The 13,773-nt window shown below is 50.3% G+C and overlaps 1 protein-coding gene across 3 annotated transcripts in view; it reads right to left on the bottom strand.

The window, feature by feature from the left end:
• The window catches only part of LOC137521613 (sulfotransferase 2B1-like), a 121,116-nt gene that overhangs the window by 90,351 nt on the left and 16,992 nt on the right, over positions 1-13,773 (bottom strand). The window contains exon 2 of one of the 3 annotated variants that reach the window (XM_068241089.1): positions 12,532-12,687. The exons of the other annotated variants lie outside the window; for them this stretch is intronic. The gene's annotated coding sequence lies outside the window, so the exon portion shown is untranslated. The remainder of the gene's footprint in view (positions 1-12,531; positions 12,688-13,773) is intronic. 3 annotated transcript variants of the gene reach the window in all.

Raw genomic sequence — 13,773 nt, 5'->3', positions numbered from 1 at the left:
ATGTTTAAAAACTTTTCAATAAACAAAAGTATAACAAAAAAAAGTCAGATTCCCGAGCAGCCCAGTGAGTTAAATTATGAATGCAGCGGAGCACAGTTTCCTGCACGCGGAAAAACGCCTGCGATTCTGATAAGTGTGCTCCCTGTGTATTCTTGGCATAATAAATGTACTTATTATTTTATATGACACCAGAATACCTAGCAAACCATCACAAGGTGTCGGGCTTGTGCACGTCTTTGTGTTGCATCACCATGGCTGCGAATTTTATAGAAATGCATGTGACCTGAGTTGTACTTCACTGCAGCGTTGCAATCATTAATACATCGCTGTATTGTGGAAAAAAGTGCGTATTGCAAAGCCTTCTTCCGTTCTCAACACACACTGTATAAGTTGTCCAATAAAACATGCTGTCTGTACACTCTGTCCTATACCATCTGCTTCATATTGCACATTAGCAGGGCCGGGGCTTCCATCAGGCAAACTGGGCCATTGCCCAGGGCCCTTAAGTCTCAAGTTTGGGGGAGCAACACACACAGGGTGTCACTATCAGAGTAGTGACACCCAGGGATTGCACAGCGGGGCGTAATCTCACTTGTCCGGCCAGTGTGCTCCTCCTTCTTTCGTCAGGGCGTCCTTCTGTCTCAATGTCTCTCCACAGCGGCATCTCTTTGCCCTTGACTTGATGGCATGTTACGTTAATACATACATTCCTGCGGGAGAAGAGGCTCCAGTGGGAGATACAGGAGGCTAAAGCATGACTGTAATGGATGGCGGAGATGCCGCAGCGCGGTCTGGCGGTGGGGCGGCTATCTCCACGTGCAGACGGGCGTTTTCCGCGCAGCGGCACATGTCTGCGTCGGCTGGGATCTCTAGTGCACATGGATGGAGCGCTACGCGCGCGCGCCAGAAGTCAGGACCTTTGTACCAGCAGGAGATGTATCAGCTGATCAGGACGATCAGCTGATTCCTGCTGGACTCCTGATTGGCTGAGTGGCTCGGGTGGGGCGGCAGAGTCCTGCAACTATATATACTGCTTGCTTGCCAGTTGCTGGTTGTCTGCCGTTGCGAACACTTACGTGAAAGCACTCAGACCATAGTCAGATCCCACAGTGTGTTATAACCAGGAGGACCTGGGAATTCACACTGAGACAGATTACTTCTGTGTTATCTTTGTGTTATACTTCAGACTAGTTCCAGGGTGTCGAGACCACGGACCTCACACCCAAGACTAGGGATTCTGTGTTATCATTGTGTTATACTTCAGACTAGTTCCAGGGTGTTGAGACCACGGACCTCACACCCAAGTCTAGGGATTCTGTGTTATCATCGTGTTATACTTCAGACTAGTTCCAGGGTGTCGAGACCACGGACCTCACACCCAAGACTGGGGATACTGTGTACCATCATATTATACTTCAGACTAGTTCCAGGGTGTTGAGACCACGGACCTCACACCCAAGACTAGGCATTGTTTGATATCTGTTATGACCTATTGCATTTCTGACTATCCCTCTGCTTTCTGATTCGGTACCTACACATATCTGATTACCTGTTGCCAACCCTGCCTGCCCTTGGTTACCGAATCAGCCTTCTGTCTCTGTACCTTATCTGCCTGTGTGTTGCCGACCTGGCTTGCCCGACCTTGAGAGCTATCCCTCTCCATTGAGAGATTAGTCTCCAGACCTGCTGGTGACACCCACCTTTCAGGGGTCACGCAGCCACAGGTCCTTTCTGCTATCCAGCCTGGGGCTCCACCCCTTTGGATGTCTCAGGCTGCTGGAAGGTTTTTGCACTTCCCAGAGGAAGGCATTTCTCATACTGTCAAGGACCACCTGCTCCTCGGGTGGTCCCACTCAAAGTCATTACTGTTGCACCAAACACTCACACTATAGAGGTGTCAAGAGGTTAGTTATACTTGGATTAATCGGTGATTCTGCAGGTCATCAATAATCAGGTATATATCTGTATTCTTGGTGATACTGCAGATCACCAATAATCAGATTCTCTCTGTGTGCTGACACCGATCGTTACAGAACGGCAGACCAAAACCATATGGACGCACTGTATAGTCACGCTGAAGTCCTGACCACCTCGGTGAACAATCTTTTCAGGGTGATTATGTACCAACAAACCCAGATCAATCAGTTATTTGGGGCTATTCAGGAACTTCAACTGGCTATAAATTCAGTGCGATCCCCTTCCGGTCACAGACATTACGATGCCTGTACCTGAAAAGTTTTCTGGCCATAGATCTGACTTTCGAAATTTCAGAGATCGGGTACTGTCTTATTTTGAGTTGAGGCCTACCTTGTCAGGAACTGAGGCCCAAAGGGTAACGTTTATAAAGACCCTGTTGTCGGGTGATTCCCAGACGTTGGCATATAGCCTACATGCTGAGCATGAGGCATTGTCATCAGTTCAGGAATTTTTTAAGGCCATGGCCATTATATACGATGACCCGGATATTTCCTCCACTGCTGAAAAGAAACTCAGGCAAGGTCGTAAATCGGTTGAGGTTTACGCCGCTGAGTTTAGGAAGTGGGCTGTCTCGGCTAGATGGGGAGCATATGCGTTGTTAGACTGTTTTGTGGCACGATTGTCGGATGCAATCCATGACGTGATGATTGGACATCCTGAGCCCAAATCTGTAGACGAGGCAATCTCTTTGGCCGTGCAGATAGATCGCCGTTTGCGCTACCAGAGACAGATTCGTGGTAGGAATGCTAGAAGGTCTGTCTTATACGACTCTTCTCGATCTTCATCACCCTCAGACGAGTCGATGCAAATCGGATATTCAGGGCTGACTCAAGTGAAAAAGAGTCACAGAAGGCCAAGGAAAAGCGGTTTATGTGGTGCTAAAGGGCCAGAAGAATGCTGCCGCCTGGGGTTAGTCAATACCATAGGCGAGCGATCTTTATCTCTAATCAATGATCGTCTGCTTCTTCCCTGCTCTATTACATGGGAGGGTCGGACTAGTTCCACAGAAGCCTTGGTAGACTCTGGTTCTGCAGCGAACTTCATAGATTACGATTTCGTTAAAAAATTGGGGATACCTTTGTCCCCACCTGACCGGCAGATTCTGGTCACTGCAGTGGATGAATCTCTGTTGCAGAGTAGTCAGTCTCTTTTCCAAACTCCCTTGTTGTCATGTTGTTTAGGGGCGTTACATGAAGAGAGATTACAGTTCCTGGTTATGCCCATGGCAACCTCCACCGTTGTTCTTGGTATGCCCTGGTTGCAACTCCACTCCCCACAGATTGACTGGGCTTCAGGTCAGTTACTGAGATGGTCAGCCTATTGGCCTCAGCATTGCTTGGAGAGAGTGGCAGTTTGTGCTACCAAGATACAGGTTGGGGAAATGGCAGTGCAGGTCAAAACAGAAGCTTTAATTAAAAGTTCCGAGCCTGAGACCGGTCTACCTCGAAAGGTGGTCAGGGCACCTGCAGAGATGGTGGAGACTGGATGCCTAATCTGGGCCCTTGCCAGCGAGACATTCTAGAGGGTAAAACATCTCATCAGACCTCACCGGGTACATTTCAACATTTACCAGTGTCAAGGAAACCCCGGACTCAGAAAAATCAGACTAGTAAGAGAAAGTCTGTAGAGTGGGAGTTTTCCCCAGGGGACATGGTGTACGTATCCTCTCGGCATGGGGCCCTGAAGCGATTTCCACCCAAACTGGGTCCTACATTCATAGGACCATTCCCAGTGACCAGGAAAGTTAATTTTGTCACCTATGCTGTCGATCTCCCAGCCAGTATGAGAGGTGTCAGATCAGTCCATGTGTCTCTGGTAAAGCCAGCAGTGCACGTGGAATCCCCTCCCTCCCTCCCTGTGATGGGGGGGGGGGTACTGTAATGGATGGCGGAAATGCCGCCGCGCGGTCTGGCGGTGGGGCGGCTATCTCCACGTTCAGACGGGCGGTTTCCGCGCAGCGGCACATGTCTGCGTCGGCTGGGATCTCTAGTGCACATGGATGGAGAGTTACGTGCGCGCGCCAGAAGTCAGGACCTTTGTACCAGCAGAAGCTGTATCAGCTGATCAGGACGATCAGCTGATTCCTGCTGGACTCCTGATTGGCTGAGTGGCTCGGGCGGGCAGCAGAGTCCTGCAACTATATATACTGCTTGCTTGCCAGTTGCTGGTTGTCTGCCGTTGCGAACACTTACATGAAAGCACTCAGACTTTAGTCAGATCCCACCGTGTGTTAGAACCAGGAGGACCTGGGAATTCACACTGAGCCAGATTACTTCTGTGTTATCTTTGTGTTATACTTCAGACTAGTTCCAGGGTGTCGAGACCACGGACCTCACACCCAAGACTAGGGATTCTGTGTTATCATTGTGTTATACTTCAGACTAGTTCCAGGGTGTTGAGACCACGGACCTCACACCCAAGTCTAGGGATTCTGTGTTGTCATCGTGTTATACTCAGACTAGTTCCAGGGTGTTGAGACCACGGACCTCACACCCAAGACTAGGCATTGTTTGATATCTGTTATGACCTATTGCATTTCTGACTATCTGTAACGATCGGTGAAGCACAGAGAGGATCTGATTACCGGTGATCTGCAGTATCACTGGGAATACAGATGTATACCAGATTATTAGTGATCTGCAGTATCACCGATAATTCGATATACCAGCTAACCTCTGTTCACCTGAGTAGAGTGTAGTGTTTGGTGTAACGGTAACACTAGAGGACTAAGTCTCAGCGCAGTAAGGCGTACTGCACTTCCTTCCGAAGACCTGGGCTCTCCAAGACGGGAGGAGTCAGGCTGAGAGTAGGAAGTATTGTCTGAAAGTAACACTCTAGAGGAAGTGTCACTAACAGAACGGGGAACCGCCTCTAACAGTAAGGTCGGTTCTCGAGGTCGGACAAGCCAGGTCGTACACACACGGACAGATAAAGTACAGTATCAGGAGGCAAAGGCGGAGTCTGGGTACAGGCAGGGTTCGGCAACAGGGTATCAGATATATAGAGGTACAAGATCAGGAGGCAGAAGCAGAGTCTAAGGACGAGCCGGGGTTCGGCAACAGAGTATCAGAATTATCGAGGTACAAGATCAGAGTTCAGGAGGATAGTCAGGCAGGCAAAGAGTCATAACAGATAATCACAATCAAACTAGTACTTTAAGCTATCAACAGAATCTAGCTAAGTGTAGGATTACAGCTCCAGCTGGTCCCGGCACACTGGCTACGGATCTGGGTGCTTCCACATATGTGATCGCAACGCCAGACACCAGAGAAATGACCAGCCAGCCGTATATATACACAACCCTCTTCCCAGCACCTCCCTAAGTGCTGAACCAATGAGGAGAGGGGAAAGAGTCAGCTGACCAGCCTGGTCAGCTGACTCACTTCTGGCAGTTATATCTATTCTGCCTTTCCGCGCGCACGCGCGTCCTCCTGAAACTGAAGGGACTACGAGTCCCAGCCACAGCAGCCCCGCTCTGCGGTGTCTCCGCAGCGGGGACATGCGCGCTAACCGCCGCGTCCGACGTGGCGGTTATTCCGCGCTCCGCCATGCTCTGCACGGGGACAGCCGCCTCAGCCTGAGTGGAGGCGGCTGCCTCCCCGTGCTTGGCCCCATCGCGTGCGGAAAGAGCCGCCTGCCGCTGACTCATGGCGGCGGCTCTTCCGCGATCTCTGACAGTATCCCCCCCCCCCCCCGAGGAGTGGACTCCGGACAGCTCCTTCCAGGCTTTTCTGGATGTAAAGTGTGAAACTCTCTTCTTAACTCATCCGCATGCATGCGAGTCCCTGGTACCCATTGTCTCTCCTCAATGCCGTACCCTTTCCAATGCACTAAATATTGTACCGAGTTCTGAACAATGCGTGAGCTTAATATCTTTTCCACCTCGTACTCAGGTTGGTCCTCTACCATCACCGGAGGAGGAGGAGTAGGACCCACATGAACCGCAGGTTTGAGTAGGGACACATGAAACGACCTTACGCCCCGCATGCTGGCAGGAAGATCAATGGCGTAAGTGACGTTATTAATTCTTTTGGTCACGGAAAATGGACCCACAAACCTGGGACCCAGTTTGGCAGATGGCTGCTTCAAGGTCAAGTGACGTGTGGACACCCAGACTAAATCCCCTGGCTGAAACTTCCATTCCACGGACCGTCTCTTGTCTGCTTGACCCTTCTGACTCTGGAACGCCTTCTGCAAGTTCCCCTTAACAATTCCCCAATTGTCCCTGAGTGACCTCTGCCAATCCTCCAGTGCTGGAAATGGAGAAGAGACAACTGGAAAAGGGGAGAATTTGGGTGACCTCCCTGTCACAATCTGGAATGGAGAGAACCCAGACGAGGAATTCTTCAAATTATTTTGTGCGAATTCCGCGAAGGGCAAAAATTTTAGGAATTGCTCCAAAGACTGGTTAATACGTTCCGTCTGCCCATTTGTCTGTGGGTGGTAGCCTGACGAGAAAGACAATTTCATGCCCATTTGGTGGCAAAATGCCCTCCAGAATCCAGACACAAATTGGACTCCCCTATCTGACACAATGTCTTCCGGAATGCCATACAGCCGGAAGACGTGAATGATAAACAATTCGGCCAGTTCTTGAGCCGAGGGGAGTCCTTTCAGGGGCACAAAATGGGCCATTTTGCTAAAACGGTCGACTACCACCCAAATGACCGACATGCCTTCAGACCTGGGCAATTCCCCCACAAAATCCATGGACAAGTGGGTCCATGGCTCACTCGGGGTGGGCAAAGGCTGCAACCTTCCTACAGATGCCAGCCGGGAGGGTTTACTCTTGGCACATACCGCACACTCCCTGACAAACTCCTTGCAATCTGTTGCCAAAGAAGGCCACCAAGCACACCTGGCAATCAGATCCTGCGTTCTGGCAGCTCCAGGATGACCAGCATTCTTATGGGCGTGAAAGAGTTGCAGGACTTGTAAACGAAATGGCAGTGGGATAAACATGACCCCTTCGGGTTTTCCCTCAGGAAGATCCTGCTGAAAGGGACCCAAAACCTCTGTCCAATCCTCCCAAGTCTACATGGCGGCTAACACTAGTTTCTGCGGGATGATGGACTCAGGATCGGGGGGCTGTGCTGTCTCTGGTTCAAAACACCTGGAGAGGGCATCTGCCTTGACGTTTTTGCTGCCTGGAGTGTACGTGATTATAAACCTGAACCTCGTAAAAAATAAAGACCACCGGGCCTGACGGGGACTTAGCCTCTTAGCCCCCTCGATGTATACCAATGGCGCCATTCCTCAAAACGCCAATTTAATGGCCAGAAGTTCCCGGTTGCCTATATCGTAATTTTTTTCTGCAGGTGAAAACCTACGGGAAAAGTAAGCGCACGGGTGTAATCTGCCCTGCAACCCAGACCGTTGAGACAGCACCGCCAACACCCCAACTTCTGAGGCATCAACCTCTACGATAAAGGGTAAGGACGTGTCCACATGCCTCAAAATTGGTGCTGAGCAAAATAATTCCTTCAAATGAGAAAATGCTGCCACGGCTTCAGGGGACCAGTGGTTGGTATCTGCCCCTTTTTCCGTGAGACTGGTAAGGGGGGCAACTAGCGTGGAGTACCCCTTAATGAACCTCCTGTAATAGTTCGCAAAACCTAAAAATCTCTTTAGGGCCTTCAACCCCACTGGCTGTGGCCACTCCAACACAGCTGTGACAGGATCCATTGAGAGACCCGAGGTGGAAATTACGTACCCTAGGAACGTGACAGTGGTCACCTCGAAAATACACTTCTCCACCTTAGCATAAAGCATATTTTGTCTTAATTTGTTCAAGACAAACTTCACGTGGACCCTGTGCTCGGAGAGGTTATTGGAATAGATTAGTATATCATCAAGGTATACCAGCACGAATCTACCCAATACCTCCCGGAATACCTCATTGATTAATTCTTGGAAGACGGCTGGCGCATTGCACAACCCGAAGGGCATCACTAAGTACTCGTAATGCCCGTCGGGTGTGTTGAAGGCCGTCTTCCATTCATCGCCCTTCCTAATGCGGATTAGGTTGTATGCCCCCCTCAGATCCAACTTAGAGAAGATCTTTGCGGTTGTGACCTGCGTGAATAAATCGTCTATCAATGGTAACGGATAGCGATTTTTCACCGTGATCTTATTGAGACCCCGGTAATCGATACAGGGTCGAAGACCCCCGTCTTTCTTCTTAACGAAAAAGAAACCGGCCCCAGCAGGCGACCGGGAGGGCCGGATGAACCCCTTGGCCAAGTTGTCACGAATGTATTCCTGCATAGCCATCTTCTCTGGACCGGACAAGTTATACAGATGACCCCTAGGGGGCATACAGCCAACACGGAGATCGATGGGGCAATCGAACGGGCGATGAGGAGGTAATTGATCAGCAGCCTTGGGACAAAATACATCAGAAAACTCAGAATATTCCTCGGGCACACCCTCCACGCAAATCTTGGTCTGACTCAATGTCACCTTCCCTAAACACTGTTGGTGACAATGATCGGACCATCTGGTTACCTGACCCGTAGCCCAGTCTATTTGTGGAGAATGGACTTGTAACCACGGCATGCCTAGGATGATAGTGGAGGTTGACATATGCAATACAAAAAACTGTAGTTGTTCCCCATGCAGTACCCCTATCGTGACCTTCACCTGCGGGGTCTGTGACAGGGGACGATTCCGTTGCAGAGGGGAATCGTCTACTGCCGTGACCTGAATGGGGGGACTCACAGGAGTGAGAGGAATACCCAACTCCTGAGCAAATTCAACGTTCATAAAGTTAGCCGCTGAGCCAGAATCAATAAAAGCCTCAGTGGCTACAGACTTATTACCCCATGTAATCGTACAGGGGAGAAGCAATTTTTTCTCTTTTTGGGGTGAAAATGGTGTGCCTAGGGTGTCACCCCCCACTACTCCTAGGCAGACCCGTTTCCCGGCTTGTTAGGGCAGTTTCGCACTCTATGCCCCGCTTCTGCACAGTACAGGCACAGTTGTTCAGTTATTCTCCGTCTTCGTTCCACCTGGGTCAGTGTTGATCGACCAATCTGCATTGGCTCTGGTGGAGGTAGGGCCGGAGAGGGTGTTACTAAGGGTGCAGCGGAAGGTGCCGCATAAGATGTCACCCTGACACGGTGACTGCCCCTAGTCTGTTTCTGATGGCGTAGCCTACGGTCAACTCGAATGGCCGATGAGATGGCCTCATCGACTGTCTTGGGCTCGGGTAAGGTTAACATTAAGTCGGAGACCTCCTCCGATAACCCAGACAGGAAGTAATCCATCAGGGCATAGGTGTCAAATCTGGCGGTAACTGACCACCTACGAAATTCGGCCGCGTACTCTTCGACTGGACCCTTGCCTTGCCGTAGGAGCTTGAGTTTCCGCTCCGAGGTCGCAGCAAGGTCTGGGTCGTCGTAAATTACGGCCATGGCCTTAAAGAATTCCTCTACTGAGGTCAGAGCTGTATCTGTGGGGGGCAGGTTGTATACCCAGGACTGGGAGTCACCAGTTAGCAAGGTTTTAATAAAAATGACCCGTTGGGTCACAGTCCCCGAGGATCGGGGTCTCAACTCGAAATATGATAACACTCTACTCTTAAAATTCCGGAAGTCAGACTTGTGGCCAGAAAATTTATCAGGTACGGGCATACGTATGTCATCACTAGGAGGGGATCGCACCGAATCAACTGACGTCTGGAGGGTTCGCACAGAGCCTGACAGGGCATCAATTAAAGCTTTGTGCTGACCCAGTGCTTGATGGATGTTATCCACCGAAGTGGCAAGTACATTCAGAGGGTCAGCGCGTGCGTCCATCTGTTTTTTGGTCTGGCGTTCTGTAACGATCGGTGAAGCACAGAGAGTATCTGATTACCGGTGATCTGTAGTATCACTGGGAATACAGATGTATACCAGATTATTAGTGATCTGCAGTATCACCGATAATTCGATATACCAGCTAACCTCTGTTCACCTGAGTAGAGTGTAGTGTTTGGTGTAACGGTAACACTAGAGGACTAAGCCTCAGCGCAGTAAGGCGTACTGCACGGATTCCTTCCGAAGACCTGGGCTCTCCAAGATGGGAGGAGTCAGGCTGAGAGTAGGAAGGATTGTCTGAAAGTAACACTCTAGAGGAAGTGTTACTAACAGAACGGGGAACCGCCTCTAACAGTAAGGTCGGTTCCTGAGGTCGGACAAGCCAGGTCGTACACACACGGACAGATAAAGTACAGTATCAGGAGGCAAAGGCGGAGTCTGGGTACAGGCAGGGTTCGGCAACAGGGTATCAGATATATAGAGGTACAAGATCAGGAGGCAGAAGCAGAGTCTAAGGACGAGCCGGGGTTCGGCAACAGAGTATCAGAATTATCGAGGTACAAGATCAGAGTTCAGGAGGATAGTCAGGCAGGCAAAGAGTCATAACAGATAATCACAATCAAACTAGTACTTTAAGCTATCAACAGAATCTAGCTAAGTGTAGGATTACAGCTCCAGCTGGTCCCGGCACACTGGCGGATCTGACTACGGATCTGGGTGCTTCCACATATGTGATCGCAACGCCAGACACCAGAGAAATGACCAGCCAGCCGTATATATACACAACCCTCTTCCCAGCACCTCCCTAAGTGCTGAACCAATGAGGAGAGGGGAAAGAGTCAGCTGACCAGCCTGGTCAGCTGACTCACTTCTGGCAGTTATATCTATTCTGCCTTTCCGCGCGCACGCGCGTCCTCCTGAAACTGAAGGGACTACGAGTCCCAGCCACAGCAGCCCCGCTCTGCGGTGTCTCCGCAGCGGGGACATGCGCGCTAACCGCCGCGTCCGACGTGGCGGTTATTCCGCGCTCCGCCATGCTCTGCACGGGGACAGCCGCCTCAGCCTGAGTGGAGGCGGCTGCCTCCCCGTGCTTGGCCCCATCGCGTGCGGAAAGAGCCGCCTGCCGCTGACTCATGGCGGCGGCTCTTCCGCGATCTCTGACAGTACCCCCCCCCCCCAAGGAGTGGACTCCGGACAGCTCCTTCCAGGCTTTTCTGGATGTAAAGTGTGAAACTCCCTTCTTAACTCATCCGCATGCATGCGAGTCCCTGGTACCCATTGTCTCTCCTCAATGCCGTACCCTTTCCAATGCACTAAATATTGTACAGAGTTCTGAACAATGCGTGAGTCTAATATCTTTTCCACCTCGTACTCAGGTTGGTCCTCTACCATCACCGGAGGAGGAGGAGTAGGACCCACATGAACCGCAGGTTTGAGTAGGGACACATGAAACGAAATTACGCCCCGCATGCTGGCAGGAAGATCAATGGCGTAAGTGACGTTATTAATTCTTTTGGTCACGGAAAATGGACCCACAAACCTGGGACCCAGTTTGGCAGATGGCTGCTTCAAGGTCAAGTGACGTGTGGACACCCAGACTAAATCCCCTGGCTGAAACTTCCATTCCACGGACCGTCTCTTGTCTGCTTGACCCTTCTGACTCTGGAACACCTTCTGCAAGTTCCCCTTAACAATTCCCCAATTGTCCCTGAGTGACCTCTGCCAATCCTCCAGTGCTGGAAATGGAGAAGAGACAACTGGAAAAGGGGAGAATTTGGGTGACCTCCCTGACACAATCTGGAATGGAGAGAACCCAGACGAGGAATTCTTCAAATTATTTTGTGCGAATTCCGCGAAGGGCAAAAATTTTACCCGCGCTCCGCCATGCTCTGCACGGGGACAGCCGCCTCAGCCTGAGTGGAGGCGGCTGCCTCCCCGTGCTTGGCCCCATCGCGTGCGGAAAGAGCCGCCTGCCGCTGACTCATGGCGGCGGCTCTTCCGCGATCTCTGACACTATCCCTCTGATTTCTGATTCGGTACCTACGCATATGTGATTACCTGTTGCCAACCCTGCCTGCCCTTGGTTACCGAATCAGCCTTCTGTCTCTGTACCTTATCCGCCTGTGTGTTGCCGACCTGGCTTGCCCGACCTTGAGAGCTATCCCTCTCCATTGAGAGATTAGTCTCCAGACCTGCTGGTGACACCCACCTTCCAGGGGTCACGCAGCCACAGGTCCTTCCTGCTATTCAGCCTGGGGCTCCACCCTTTGGATGTCTCAGGCTGCTGGAAGGTTTTTGCACTTCCCAGAGGAAGGCATTTCTCATACTGTCAAGGACCACCTGCTCCTCGGGTGGTCCCACTCAAAGTCATTACTGTTGCACCAAACACTCACACTATAGAGGTGTCCAGAGGTTAGTTATACTTGGATTATCGGTGATTCTGCAGATCATCAATAATCAGATTCTCTCTGTGTGCTGACACCAATCGTTACAATGACGAGGAAGGAATCTTTACTCTACATTACTGGGGGAAGGTGGGGAAAAAACTCTCCCTAACGTTACTATCTCAGAGGATCGGCGACAAACGTTACCCTAATACCGCTATACTGGGGAGTGAGGGGAATTGCTCATGAGAGAGTAAACAAGGAATAGTAAGGACAAAGCACAACTACATGAATTGTACTGGTGGCCAGGCATGGATGCCCAAGTATTAAAGTGTACCTGAGATAAAAGGATGTAAAAGTTTTATACATACCTGGCGATTTTCCTTTGATGCTATGACTAAGGACCATGTTGGTCTGAAACATGTAAGCTGTTGGTGAGTGCTGATGCTGTTTTTACTGAATACTTCCATAATTAAGTCTGTCGGTTGGACATTTTGGGTGAAGTGCGGACCCTTTTCTTCATTGTACTGTTCAAAGACAAAAGTAAGGCATATACTGGTCTCAAACGCACAGAAAGAAAAGTTCACTTTCTTTCTTGTTAGAGTTAAGGAAACTGGAATATTGAAATAGGGACAATCCAAACTTTCTAACCCACTTAGAGTAATAAGGCAACGAGAAACTAACACCTATGAACTGTGGACCTATGCAAAGGGCACAGTGGAGTGTGGGATGAAGTGTCTCACCTCTCTGAAGATCAGCCAACAGGAGGGAGGCATGCAATCCCGGAACAGTTAAAAATGGTGTACAGTGTCGACAGTATAAAAATGGCGCCGTATTCATTTACATTATAAAATGATATTTATCGTTTTACAATGTAAAAAATGTGCGCCACTTTTAACTGTTCTGTAGGCAGCGGGACACTAGGCAGCAGGGATCAAGGAAAGAGGCAGCAGGACACTAGGCAGTGGGGATAGAGGCAGCAGGACACTAGGCAGCAGGGTAGAGGGAGTAGGATTACACGGAGGGAGGATGTGTGCAGAGGGATACATTACCTTGTCCAGGACGGCGATCGCTTCATCACTTCTTCTGTTAGTTTGCTGTAGTCCTGCATCCAGCCAATCACCATGTAGCTTCAGTCCCCGCATGGGATTGGCTGGATGCAGGACTACAGCAAACTAACAGAAAAAGTGAAGAAGCGATGAGGATCGCCGGCCAGGACAAGGTAATGTATCCCTCCGCACACATCCTCCTTCCACGTAATCCTACTCCCTCCACCCTGCTGCCTAATGTCCTGCTAGCCCCCCCCCCCCCCCTGCATTTTTCACTGGCGCACCGTTCCGCCATACATGTATCATAAAATGCTATTTACCGTTTTAATGTATTTACATTGAAACGGTAAATATCGTTTTATGATATATTTATCGGCGGAACAGGGCGCCATTTTTCACTATGCACCATTTTTAACTGTACCCTCCATTGTCCTCTTATGTTCCATTGTTTCCATGGCAGCAGGACGCCAGTCATCACGTGACCCACCACCACCAGTGATTTAGGTGATAACTGACGACACTGTAGTAAATGGAGGCCAGGGAGCCGAAGATGGATTGCGGGTG

The sequence above is a fragment of the Hyperolius riggenbachi genome, chromosome 6 (genome assembly GCF_040937935.1).
Source record: "Hyperolius riggenbachi isolate aHypRig1 chromosome 6, aHypRig1.pri, whole genome shotgun sequence".
Lineage (NCBI taxonomy): Eukaryota > Metazoa > Chordata > Amphibia > Anura > Hyperoliidae > Hyperolius > Hyperolius riggenbachi.
Note: the sequence above shows the minus strand (reverse complement) of the source record. Positions and strands in the feature narration are given on the sequence as shown.